The sequence below is a fragment of the Enhydra lutris genome, unplaced genomic scaffold (genome assembly GCF_002288905.1).
Source record: "Enhydra lutris kenyoni isolate GAN:26980312 unplaced genomic scaffold, ASM228890v2 scaffoldscaffold3, whole genome shotgun sequence".
NCBI classification, from domain to species: domain Eukaryota; kingdom Metazoa; phylum Chordata; class Mammalia; order Carnivora; family Mustelidae; genus Enhydra; species Enhydra lutris.
The window spans coordinates 81,067,255-81,081,542 of NW_019154087.1; the positions used below are offsets into that span (position 1 = coordinate 81,067,255).

The 14,288-nt window shown below is 39.2% G+C and overlaps 1 pseudogene across 1 annotated transcript; it reads right to left on the minus strand.

Annotated features, from left to right (window-relative positions):
- Positions 1 to 12,628: 12,628 nt before the first annotated feature.
- On the minus strand, positions 12,629 to 14,066 carry LOC111153193 (annotated as a pseudogene). Its single transcript, XR_002640987.1, has one exon. The product of XR_002640987.1 is annotated as an importin-13 pseudogene (transcript).
- Positions 14,067 to 14,288: the final 222 nt, after the last annotated feature.

Consider the following 14,288-nt stretch of genomic DNA (forward strand, 5'->3'; position numbering starts at 1 on the left):
CCTGCTTCTCCCTCTCCCGCTCCCCCTGCTGTGTTCCCTTTCTTGCTGTGTCTCTTTCTGTCAAATGAACAAACACAATCTTTAAAATTAAAAAATAAAAATAGAAATAAAAATAAAAGTAAGAAAGAAAGGAAGGGAAGGAGAGAGGGAGGAAGGCAGTCATGTTAAGATACAGGGACATGAAGGGAGAATGCCCTGGGAAGATGGAGGCAGAGACTTAAGTACTCAGCTGCAAGTCAAGGAATGCCAAAAATTTCTGGCAAACACCAGGACATCTTTCCAGAAGGTGATAAAGCCAACAAAAGACCTTTTCTAGGTTTCAGAGAGAGGATGCTCCTGCCAACACTTGGATTTCAGACTTCTAGTCTCCAGAACAGTGACACAATAAATTTCTGTTGTTTTAAGCCACCCAGTTTGTGATACTTTGTTACCACATCCCAAAGACATGGATGCACACACTACCAGAAAATTGTCTGTTCCTATCACCTCACTGGTCCAGAACCCTGGGGATGACAAAGAGACTTACCAAGGGGCTGCTTCTTTATGAGCACAGAAATTGCAGAAATACTACTCCACATCCCCAATTATTGCCCCCATAACTTCACACTCACTCTCTGACACCAAAGTTCACAAGGCTACAAGTGCAAAAGCTGTTTTTTTTTTTTTTTTTTCTTTTTCCTTTGTGCTACATTTTAAGTCACATCAGGACCAGGGGAGTAGGAATTACTGTGGAACTTGGTTTAAAAGATGAGGAAAATATTCTTGATGCCAAAACATCTCCCTTCCTATCCCATGATCTTGTGTCAACAGACAGAAAGACCTTTCGATTAAGCCCTGAGCTTCCCAGAGTCTCCTCAAATACAAATCAACCTGGGAAAGGCCATACACATCATCCCTGTGTTTAAATGAGTCCATCTGAATGCACATAACAGGGCAGCTGTAAAGAAGGGGCAGCAGGGTGTGGTGGGAAGAGCAGAATCCTTGGAGGTATCGAAATTCCAACTGGAATCATTGTTGTGCTCCTAGGAAAATCATTTTACTTCTCTGAATTCTTTTTACTTCTCAGACTGAATGTCCAGAGTGGTATGGAAGTGTGTCTGTTGCACTGTGAGCTGGGCCAGAGGAGGGGAAAACAAATAAGCACAACACAGGGCTTCCTATCCAGCAGTTCAGCCCACCATGCTCAACGGAGCATCCATGCCCCCTGCTTTCAAATTTCATTAGTCTTTACCCATAAGTAAAGATGTTAATACCCACCTTGCTGGCTTCATGTAATGAGTATAGATAAATTTACAACATACCGCTCATTTGGATATACAATAAATTAATATGGTTTGTTGATATTTTCATTATTGTTTTATTAAATCTCAGTCCTGGACAAAGATCTTGGTGGAAAATCTATGACATCTCAGTTCTTCTCCATCCTATACTGGAAGCATGAAACAAAAAGTAGGTGCTCCCCTTTAACTCTTGCTTTATCTGTCTCACTATAGAATACATTCTGTAGGGACCAACACCTAACTAAATCCTTGGCATTAAGCACAGTGCTCAGTAGGTAGTAAGCTGTCAAAAAATTTTGTTGCATGTTGAACATATGCTACATGATCCACTTCCTCGGGATTCACAATCAGCCATTTAAAATGAGCAAGTTAGGGTAACCTGGGTGGTTCAGTTGGTTAAGTGGCAGGCTCTTGGTTTCAGCTCAGGGCACAGACCAGGGTCATAAGATCCAGCCCTGCGTAAGGCTCCATACTTGGCCAGGAGTCTGCTTGAGATTCTCTCTCCCTCTGCCCATCCCCTCACTCACACTCTCTCCCTCTCTCTAAAATAAATAAACAAATAAACAAAATCTTTAAAATAAAATGGGCAAGTTAAAGAGTCATTTTTTTGTTTTTATTTTTTCTACTTGAGAGCAAGAGAATGAGAGAGAGAGAGCATGAGAAGGGGGAGGGTCAGAGGGAGAAGCAGACTCCCTGCTGAGCAGGGAGCCTGATGCAGGACTCGATTCTGGGATTCCAGGATTAGGACCTGAGCCAAAGGCCATTGCTTAACCAGCTGAGCCACCGAGGCACCCAAGTTAAAGATTCTTGTCCTAATACTGATTTACTTTGCTATTGAGGAGCATCAGTACAAACCTCATCCAAGTTTACCTGGACTCAATAATAAAATAAGTTGTGTCGTATTAGAGCTTTCCAAAAGCAGTGTTGCATTAATGATACTTTGCTTTAATCACACTTTAAAAGAAGTCAGAGTCCTTTGGCTACAGAAGACTATGAACAGAATAGTCATACTTTCTGGATTTTCTCTTGCCCCAAACTTACATCTATAGACTTATAAATATATATTCTCTTTCACAGAAGAGAAAGGTCTCAGTTTCTCAACTGACCCCAGTTCTTAAAACTGAAATCTTCAAAGAGGATGCAATGTACAAAAAAAAGTGATACCTGGCAACATAGAATGTGACCAAATTTTAATCCATGGATTTTATTTCTCTTGATTCTCTATAGATTCATCATGCCCCTTTCCTTTTTGTCTCAATGTACAGTCTTAAAATGGACATGATTCTCTATATTCAACCTTACGGTATCTCAGGTCTGTCTGTTCCCTGAGTTAACGCACCCAACACCATTATTCAAGCCCTTGGACAAACAAAAATCCTTGCTGCGGAAGGACTGGAGCCTTCTTAAGGTGGCTTTCAACAAGAGCAGTGTTTTAAACCCTATGACTTGACTGCCATCTAGAGGAGACTACAGATACTGAAATTCACCAAGCTAATCTAGTATCTTGATGGGTTCACTTTTCTCTAACCCTTTGGCGAAGAACCATAAGGAAAAGCATTTTAAATAAGAAATAGAAAATATTTAAATGTTGTATTGTGGCTTGGGATGGTGCCATTAATCTACTTTTTTACAAAACAATATGGAGCAATTGTATTATTTCTAAGGAGGAATGATACACTTAGTGATAGCAATCTGCTTGACTTTGAATTTATTTTATGGATTTCTTGTGAAAATATATATCAAGATAATGTAATTATTATATCTGCATAATTGTAATGCTGTAATTAAAACTGGGTGGTAGCCCTCATCAAATTCTCCAGATTGTTTGTGGTTTATTTTCTGCGGGTATGAGTTTTCATCTAGGAACAGATATTAGAGCCTCTCTCTGTTGTTCTTCTTACAGTAATACTGATATTACTAGACAAAAAATTTCTCCAGATTTGTAAAACAGGTTTTTTTTTTAGCAATTGTTTTGTGAAGTGGCTTCAATAAAACTTAAAGATACAGACAATTTAGAAGTGATTTCTCTCAGAAAATCACCCCAAACTTTCCTCTGTTTATATACAACAAATATACTGGTTTTCTGCAGGCTTCAACTACTGAGAAATCTAAAAGCGTCAGTAGTGTTCATCGTCTTTTACATCACTGTGGGAATTATCTGTTCCTCAAATGCCAGAAGGTCAAAACTTGAGCTTATTGAAATTCTCAACCATTTTCAACAGGGTTTTTATGTGTCACAGTTTGCAAATAATGGTGATGAGAGTGTTAAATTCAGGAAATTGGAAAAATTGAAATATAGCAGGATGAATTACAGTGAATGATGCACATCTTGAGGCTGTACTTTGAGATAAGGGAAGGGACATGAAGACTTCACACAATGTTAATTTAAAAACCACAGACTAAATTGTGATCCCATCCTTTGTTGTCAGATATCACATTTTTTGTGTATTGCATCCTCTTTGAAGATTTCAGATTCAATATGAAGTCGAGTTTCTGTAAGAGAGAATGCATGTTTTTGAAAGTCTGTGGATATAAACTGGGGACAAGGCAAAATCTGGGAAGTATAAATATGCAATTCCTACTCTTCTATATCCAAAGGACTTTGGCTTATTTTAAAACATGATGAAAGCAAAGTAGCATTAATGCAACATCAGTTCTGGAAAGTTCTATTGCAATAAGACTTATAGTATTGTGTCCAGACAAATATAAATGAAGGCTGGATACTGCTCCCAACAAGAGTCAGCAACCATCTTCTTGGAGGTTCAGGGAGCAATTTTTTTTTTTTTTTAACTTTTCCAAATATATGGTCACTACTAATCAACTGCCATTGGAGCATGAGAGCAGCCACAGACAGTATATCAACAAACAGGGGTAGATGTGTTCCCATAAAATCCTGCCTAAAAAAACAGGCAGTTGGTAGTTTGCCAATGACTGTGTTAGCACAAAAGTCTTCAATTTGCCCAAGGTAAATAACTATCAGATTGTGCAGCCTAGGAATCACCAGTTACTCAAGTATACAAGGAGTCAAAACTTAATGAAGGAAACCAAGCATAGCTTCTACCAGCTCCAACCTACTGGAAACTAGCCCTAGTGTTTGTTTTGCTTTGTTTTGTTTTTTTCTCCATGCATCTGGTACATCTTCTAACTTTATCAAACTTAACATACTCTCAGAGAAAATAACTTTTTCTTAGATAATGAAGAATCACACACACACACACACACACACACACACACAGTCTTCTCAGATTAGTAACAGAAACAGAAAGTGAAAGACAAGTAGATTTGGAGTAGACAAACATTTATGTATTAGATGTGTATCTCCAAGCTTGTTTTAGATTACCACTATTATCCTATGACTAACTCTATATTGAGCTATCAGACACGTTTTCTATCTTAGCTTCTATCTCATAATTGGCATTCTCCCATAAGTCAACCCTATGAAAAGGACCACGGGAAAGAATCTTTCCATAAAACTCTAAATACTGAAGTAACTGCACTGCAGCAGGAATTTCCATAAAACCACTTGTCCTTCCTTGCACCTTAAGAGCTGTTGATAATGGGTGGAGCACATAGAAAGAGTCAGGCTATGGAAAGAATAGAAATCAAGTACAGTCTGAAAAGTTCTGCTTTAATCAAATACAGACATTTTTTCCCCAAGTTTTTGGGTCTGTTCTATCGTTTCAAGGACAGGAAGAGAAACTTTGATCTCCAATTTGACAGATTACCAGTTTCACCTGATAGATTATCAGTTTCAATTCCTCCTCCTTGGAGGCACACTACTGCGAGTTCTGATAATCATTTACTTGCATGGTAGTTTCTCCTTTTTGCCTATTACTGGCCACCATAGTGCAGAGACAGAGCTCAGACTGTAAGGAGGGCAGAGCTGAGTGGAAATCCCTGCTGCTGTTCATACTGGCCTTGTGACCGTGGGGTGCTGCATCATTGCTCTGACACTCAGTTTTCTCTCCGTAAAATAAAGGGAATACTAATACTCCCTACTAATAAAGGTAATGGCTACATTGCAATATTGGCTTTGAGATTAAATAAGAATGATTTGTGAGGGATCTTGCCCAATACTCAGTAAATGTAAGTGTATCTCCTTTCCCCACCACCCCTTCTCTAGGACGCAGACTGGAGTGTGGAACTGACTTACACTACGTATTCTGTCTTCCAACACGACTGCTCATGAGCTAGACGTATGGTAGGTGTTTTATAAATGTTTTTTGAATAGCAGTGGGTTCTCCTATTTTGCTTTGTTTTGAAGATCTTACATTTTAAACTAATACAAAGAAAAACTAAAAGGTATTCTCAGAGTTGTGAAAACAGGTTTTGTAAATTCAAAAAAAAAAAAAAAAAGAACCCATTCATAATACTGGTGTGCTACACCAAAAGTAGGCACTCAAATTATCTGCTGAAAAATGATGATACATAAGTACGTGGGCTGCGCTAAAGAGACTCAGTCATGAGATTTTGCTCTCCTCTTGAGGGAGGTGGTTTGACCCACATTATTATCAGACCTGTAGAATAACAAGGTGCTTTCTCATGAGGTTTTATTACCTACTGTTAACTTCTGGAATTCTCATCATGACTCATTGCTCAAATTTATACACTGCATAACTGCTCAGGGAAGAATCTTTATGTTTATCCTTCCTGTCAAAACTGGCCTTACATTTTAATATTTTTTTTACCATACAGAGTACTACATGCTGAAAAGTTTATGAAAATGTCATTCAAGGAATCACCAAGATTACCTGGGACAAAATTGGAGTCATCCAGACAAAGGAGTTTTGAACGGAATAGAAAACTAAAGAATCATCTGTGGGGGATAGAAGTAGAAAGAGAATAGAATCCAGCAGTTATTTAAGGACAAGAGGAAAAGAAATAGAGTCAGAGTTATTGAGAATGTTTAAAAAAAATCACTAGCTGTGGGGCACATGAACAGAGGAGCTAAGATGTCAATAAAAATAAAATGGGATTTGTGAAATACCAAAAGGGTATATAAAAAGAAACCAATTAAATAGAATATTCTTTGTTTTTCTGTATCTGTTCTGGCTCTAAGGGATAAGAGCTACAAATTTGTTTTCTTCTCTTTGCTTTTCTAGCTCTATGAGACATGGAAGTAGTTATGCTGACTCAGAATTAAATTTTTATTAGTAACTTTTAAAACTTGAATTTTTCCCACAAAACATAACTGCTGCCTATGCTGGCTATCAAAGCATTTGTGATTTTCTAGTGTATCAGTATGAAAGCAAAGCAAATAATCATGCAAGTGTTCTGATTATATTCATAGACTTACAGAATTTTTACAGTCCATGCTGTATAATATCCCTGATATTAGTCATACAAGTCAGAAGCTATTTGCAAGACTGATTTTACTTATCAATGATCAAATATCATTAAATCACCTTTTAAGGATCAATATGCTGTTAGGGATATTTACATATACAGAAACAAAAAACATAAGCTCCATCATAGCCTGGGAAAAATTTTAACTATTCATACCTCTTCCTACCATTCTATAAGTCAGTGAACAGGTTATATCTTCACAGCTGTGAAATCCTGTCCCCTCCATCATTTTAAAACCACTGTTTCTTTCATGAATCCCTCCTGGCTTGGACAATAACTAGATATCTAAAAGGAAGAGAGGGCTTAAGAAAGAGGAAATTATAGCTTTACCCACCAACAACTTTGTCTAGATATAGTAGTTTTTCTAGAGCAGTGAAATTCCATATATGCCAAAGACAGCCATTCAACATTTGCTAATGGGACTAGATTCTTCAGAACAACTCTAATGTGTTCTCACTAGTTTTCATCTAAAATGATGACAGCTGACCCTTATGGAGTGTGTACTATGTGTCAGGCACTATTGTAATTCTTTGCACGTCATGGGGCACCTTGGTGGTTCAGTTGGTTCAACCTCAGACTCTTGATTTCAGCTCAGGTCATGGTCTCAGGGTTGTGAAATGGAGCCCAGCTTCGTGTCAGGCTCCATGTTCAGTGGGGGGTCTACTTGAGATTCTCTCTCTCCCTCTCCTTTTGCTGACCCCTCTAAAATAAATGAATAAAATCTTTAAAAAAATACTTTGCATGTCATTAAGCCATCCAGTCTTCACAACAACCTCATTACATAGGTTATTACTACCCTCATTCTGAAGATGCAGTAAGTGAGATAGAATGGTAAAGTAGCTTACCCAAGGGCACACAACTGTAACAAAGCCAGGTTCTAACCCAGGCAGTCTGACTCCAGAGTTCACACTTGTAACACCATGCTCCCAGGCAGACTACTGGGTTACCATAGATTCTTAGAAACTAGTTTAGTATAGGCTACTCATTACTCTCTAACAAAACAAAAAAGAAACACCTCTTAAAGAACAGCAAGTTAGCTACACGGAACGTCTTTCTAAGATGGTCCCATAGAGAAAGAACTGTGAGGGGCTGGGAAGGGCAAAGCCTTTACCATTAACTCCCCAATAACATGGATACAAATCTTTTCTGAAGCCTGTGAGTATTTTGCCCTAGAAAAACATAATCAAACTTCTGTTTCTTTAAGTCAATCCATGATTCAGCATAATAGAGAATGTACCACAACTCAGTGTCCTGAAAATATACAAAATAAATTATAAACACAAAAAGATGAAAGCCCCACCTACAGCATAAGCAATACAAGAAACACGTTAGTTGAGCAGGTTAGAGTTAACCAAAGTCAGGTTAGAGTTAACGCAGTTTGGTTAATGAACACCTGTGAAATTTTTTTTTAAATAAAGGATCATTGATATAAAAGAGTAAATAATGGAGAATGATCTATCTGCTCATTTCAGCCACGCATTTAACCAGTGTTACATAAATTTTTATCAACAAGTTCACCAAGGGTTTAAAGAAAGAACTCAGGCAGGATAATAGAATTTATTTCCAAATCTAGTCATTTTTGAAGAATTACATCTTACCTATAGGTTCTTTTTCATTTATGACCTCTTCTTATAACAGGTAATATCTTTTTATAAAATAATTGCAAGCATTTTCTAACAATAATGATCGTGAATGATCTTGAATCTCTAAATTATGGTTTTAGTCTTGTTCACAGCTATCTTTGGAGGGAATAATTCTGCATTATTATACAAGAAGGAAGAACAATTGCCCCACAGAAACCAAATAACTCCATGCTGGCCCTGATTTGAGATGGCTGTCAGATGAAACTCAATGGTAGTGTAAAGAAAATCAACCCTTTGAACAAAAAACTCAGGTGGACTCCCTCTGCCTGCAGAATGAAGTCAAACTAGGTGGACTCCCTCTGCCTGCAGAATGAAGTCAAATTACTTATACCAGTCTTCATAGAATACAAGAATTCCTCTTTTACTTTTAGTTCCCATCACTCTCTTCCTTGTCATTCATGCCAATCTAAGGAAATGATAATTTTCTGCAGTCACTCTGCTTTTCCTCATTTCCCTCCTTTTTTTCATGCTGTTTCTTTCAGTTCAAATATCTTCCCTCAACTCTCTCTTCAAAACTCAACTCAAATACAATTTCTTGTACACACACATGTTTCTCTTAGCTATTTATATGTGTGGTGGGTTACTTTTACATGTCAGCTTGGCTAAGCCATGGTACCCAATTTTAAGTCACACACAAGTCTAGATGTTATTGTGAAGGTATTTTTTAGTTGATATTAACATCTGAGTCAGTAGACTTTGAGTTAAGCAGATTATTACCTGCCATAATGTCAGTGGGCTTTGTCCATCAGTTGAGGCCTTAAAAGAAAAGACTGAGGTCTGCCAACTCAAGAGTACAGCATCAGGTGCTCACAACTCTCCAGCCTGCTGATCTGCCCTGCAGATTTCAGAACTGCCAGTCCCCATAATTATGTGAGCCAATTCCATAAAGCACCCTCAATCAATAAATAGATAGATATATGTATACATCAAAAGAAATAGACCAGAAACACAAATACATATACATATACACATATGCACATAAACACAAATATGTATATACACACATGCATATACACATGTACATACACACAGACATATATATCCTATTAGTTCTGTTCATAGGGTTCTGTAGAGAACCCTAATTAATATAATGTGATTCTGACTTACCTACTGGAATGTAAGCGCCTTAAAACTTATCATCTTTCTATTCCTCAAAGAACAATGCTTTAAAAAGACTGTTTAAAAAATATTAAATGAATGATTAAATGGTCAATAACTGAATAAATATTTGGTCAATTCCACCTGTGAAATAATTTAGTCTTGTATTCTCTCTTTCCTTTGTCAGTACTGTAGTTCATACTCCTTCACCTACACTATTTGAGATTCTTCATGGATGGCTCAGCTTCTAGACTCCCCCAATCCCTGCCCAAATGTATCCTTCATAATGCCACTTAGCTTTCTCTCCAAATCATACACACACATACACATACACACACACACACGAACACTTCAGAGCCTTGCAATAAAATATATAATGGCTTTCCATTGCCTAGAACCCCTTCACAGCTCTCATGAATACCCACTAAGCCTTCATGGCAAGTATGATCTTATGAGTCTCTCATAAAAATGCTCTTAATAGGTTGCTTGGTTAAAAACAAGTTTTCTGTGTATATTATTTATCTTATAATGGTCAAAAGTAACTGAAGAAAAAGTGATTTCAAAGGTTTAAGCTATTTCCACTTCATAGGGAGTGGCCTATTCATACATCCCCAAGAGGGCATTTTCGCTGCATGCTCTACCATCTTGGGCTGTGTCTGCCTGGCAATGGTTTAATTCTCTTTAAAGTTCAGAGGTTACCTCCTCTGTGAATGCTTCCTTTCCTTCCTCAATCAAGGAGTTTCTCCTCCATCTCCCTTACATATTTTCCATGTATTGGGGGAGATGTTTATCTACCTCACTGGAATGTGAGTCCCTCCCAGACTTTATTCTTATCTCATTTACCTTATATACTCAGCCATCTAGCTCACTGCCCAGATAATTTCCTACCCTCTCCCTGAAGTACATTTCATGTTTCCACAGGCATGCAGGAATGTGTGGAAGTAAACGGCAATGCATAAATTGGTGGCTTTGCTTTGGGAATTTTTTCTCAGAACCAGAAATAAAAATTAGGCAACATGAAGGAGCATCTGATGCTGTGCACTGATGAACAACTGCCTTTTTTCCTTTTCATCTGAGCATCCTGACATGGTATAGACCCAACTGGTAATTCTGAAATTATATCCTCTGGGTTTCTCATGTTTCTTCCTGCAAAAATTCTGAGCATTGCCTGTTTTGCATCTCAGAAGACCAATTGCTATGAGTCCTCTATAAAGTTCAAAGTGTTGATTGTTGGTGTCATCCAGCCAGTAGCCATGACTGCCAGGTTCAGTGGCAAACATCACCATTTGTTAAAAGTGTTACTATTGAATTCTGTTATAGATGCCTAACTTTTAAGATGGCTGACCACAAACAAAGCCAAGAACAAAGTTGAAATCGTTTGATTAATGTCGGGTTGCCATTCGAATGCTGTTCATAGACTTTAAGGTACAGTCGATGTCATCGTTCTCACCAAAGAAGCAATTGCTTCCTCTCAATACCTTGACAGATCTGCATGAGTCCATAGATTATCACAGCCCTCAGAAATCTTTATCGTGTTTTAAATCTGTTGAAGTATGAAAAAATGAAGTGTGCTTCACAAAACAGGATCATAAAAATGAACTTGGCAAGAGCTGTCTTTGATGAAAGATTCCGAATCATGCCCTAGAAGAATCAAAAAGATTGGGAACTCAGCTGAGACATCTGGACAAAAATGCTAAATACAGCAGCAGGACATTGAGGGCAAGAAGACGTGCCTGCTGAGTGAAGGGCAGACAAAGTCGTGACACAAAATAGAGCCAAACTCTTGAGAAAAGTGTTGTCCACTAATGTCTGTGTGACTTAATCCACATTTGTACATATATATAGATTATATGGGTATTATATACATTAAAGGTAAATAAATATTTTTAAAATTCCACTTATGAAGAGGCCTCTTAACCACCTTCCACTTTGCCTACTTACTTAAATCCCTGAAGCTTTATTTTCTTTTGTAAAACACACTGACTCCCCATGACACATTAATGCTTCTCACCTGCCTTCTCTACTTTTCCTTTCATCCACAACTGCTTACCAGTTCTGTCTATTCACAAAATCATATGTGTCACTAGACTTCGTTATAGCTAACATTTTATTAAACATTATGTAAGGGGTTGCTCTCTCAATTTTTCTTAGAGCCAAGAAAAAAATCAATGGAATCACTAAAAAAAAAAAAAAAAAAAAAAAAAAAGCTATTATTTGATGTCTGGTTGAGACCATTGTTAGCAGTAAAAAAATAAAATAAAATAAATTTCAGCAGTTACATTGATTCCCGAAAAAAAAAAAAAGCCAAACAAAACATGTAGTGCGCCAAGCCACAGAGAGGGTGGGATATGCCTCTGCAGCTTCCTTTATGCCCTCCCTGTCAAGGTGCTGTGATGCTAGAGTATTAAATCTGCTCCAATGCCCTACCTTTTCTGTCATATTCTAGGCTTGTTGAGCTGTTCGTGACTAATACTAATGAGAGACATGCCCTTTCAATTGTCACCTCAAAAATATGCAAAAACTGCTCTGATGTGCTCTCTAGCCTGGCCTAATTTCCCATAAAAGAAATAGAACTCCAGCTACTTGACTGACTTTTCATATTGACTCTGGAGAAATCAGAGATGCTTCATGCCTCTGCAACACTCAAGGAAATAAAATAGCTCACACTTGGTCATAGTCAGTGTCTGGATTCACAGACCTTTCATTTTTAACAGAATTCATTACTTTGCTTTCTATTTTATTTCCTCTGGTCTTCATCCAGAGACCAGGATTTTTATCTTTTTAACCTCAAAAATTTACCAACTATGAAGATTCCAAATATATCAAAGTGTATAATTAATGATAACTGACACAGAAGAAGACTAAAAATGCTAATAACCTGTCACTGCTAATCCAGCATAGCAGCTAGGGAAAGAACTGTGCTAAATAGTTTAAAAGGCCCAACTTCCTGTGTTGCCTGTCACAAAAAAGCAAGAAAATAGCCAGCAACATGGAAATGTCAATAAGAAAAGCCAAAAGAACTAAAGTTCAACCAAGGAAATGGGCACTGACAAAACCATGGTGATAAAACCATTGAGGGCATGTTTAAGACTGAGACCACTTATTTATTCTTTTATTCTTTAATTATATATAAATACTTTTATTCTTTTATTATTATATTCTCTTATTAATCGCTTATTAATCTCTTATTAATTCTGGGCTAATTAATTATTAATTAATTCTAATTAAAAATTAATTTTATTTTATTTTATTATTATTTTTTTTTTGCAGTGAAGATCCAGGTTTACTCTTTGGGGATAGGGAGGGGTGAGGAGGCGTGGGTGGGACGGGGCGCCCCTCAGTAGTCAGCTGTATAATCTATGCCATGAAGCCCCCGGCACAGCAGTGTGAATTCCTTCACTAACTCCTTCACCCGCCTCCTGTTCACTCGCTCACGAAGGATCTGCTGGCTGAAGGTGTCCTTCTGTTCAGGGCTGAGGCTGGCAAAGGGAAAACTGGGTGGCTGCAGGGCCTCCTTGATCCACATGCTCAGGAGGCTGAAGCAGTGTTTGTTCAGAGCAAATAGGATGTCGGCAAAGCAGTCCATGAGGCTTCGGGAGGCCTGGCCCCCAATGGCCTCCAGCACTGCTATGAGCAGCATACGGCCATCCTCTTGAACCACTTTTCCCACGGGTTCTACTTCCCCACACCGAGGCAGCAGCTCTGTAAAGAAGCCACAGGAGGCCTTGAGAGTAGGTGCCTCGGGGAACTTGAGGGCCAGCACAGCACACTGGAACACAGCCTTGACATCCAATCTTTCACACAGGAACAAATCTGGCTTCCACTTCAGAGCCTGTGCCAGGAGTTGCATAAATGAATCAACAATATCAGGATGATCCCTGGGCCCTTGCTGGAAGAGAGTGAGTGTGACAGAGGTGACGAGCAGGAAGAGGGCCTCGATTGGGGGAAAGTGGGCAGGTTCATGAGCAAAGATGTGGACCAGCTGTCAAGTGAGGTCAAGAGCAGAGGCCTGGGGGATGGTGCTGTACATCCAATCCAGCATCTCACACAGCTGTGGCACCATGGGGGCAAAGTCATCCAGCAGGGTCTTAACAGACTTCTCAAAGATAGCGCATACCGCGGGGTTGGGTCCCTGTGGCACTGGCAGCTTCCGGAGCTCAGGGCCTTCATGATCGTCCTCATGATGACTGACATCCAGTGTGGTGAAGAGGTTGGAGAGAAGGCCCAAGATGTGGACAATGGCCAGCTTGTTGGAAGGATTAGGTATCTCCTCTGCTAGCTTCTCCAGCTGCTGGATGTAGGGCGAGATAAGTGAGTGCAGGTTCTTAAGGATCTCCTCCACCTGCAGGGCTGACAGCAGGAAGCCCAGTGCCTGCATCAGCCACATGCACTGGCTCGTCTTGTGGATCTGTTTCATCAACACATCCTGGGAGACAGCCACGATGTTAGCAGCATAGGGTGGCAGGTCATACTTGCATTCTCGGCAGATCTTCTTGAGGGTGGACACAGAAGAGACAGAGAGCTCAGGATTGCCTAGGGCATGCAGTACAAGGGGCAGAACACTGTTGATCATGACAGGGTGGTCAGCCAGCCATTCAGACAGAGCTCCAATGGTGAACATGACAGTATCCGCCAGCTGCACGTTGCTGATGCTGATCCGTGGAATGAGGCCAATGAGCCCAGGCACCACATCAGACATTTAGGGATTACTCTGTTACTGTGCATAATCTGCAAGGAAGGCAAACTCTCTGCCTTCAAGGAGTTCATTGTCTCTGAAGAAAGGAGAGGCACAAACCCAATCCCAGGAGCAGAAGGCTACAATATAACAGGTGCATTCAGGCATGGGCACAAGAGCAAGTTCAGTTGTTCTCCCCCCTAGTGAGGAATGTTTTTCTCATGTTCTTTTGGGAGATAAATGAGT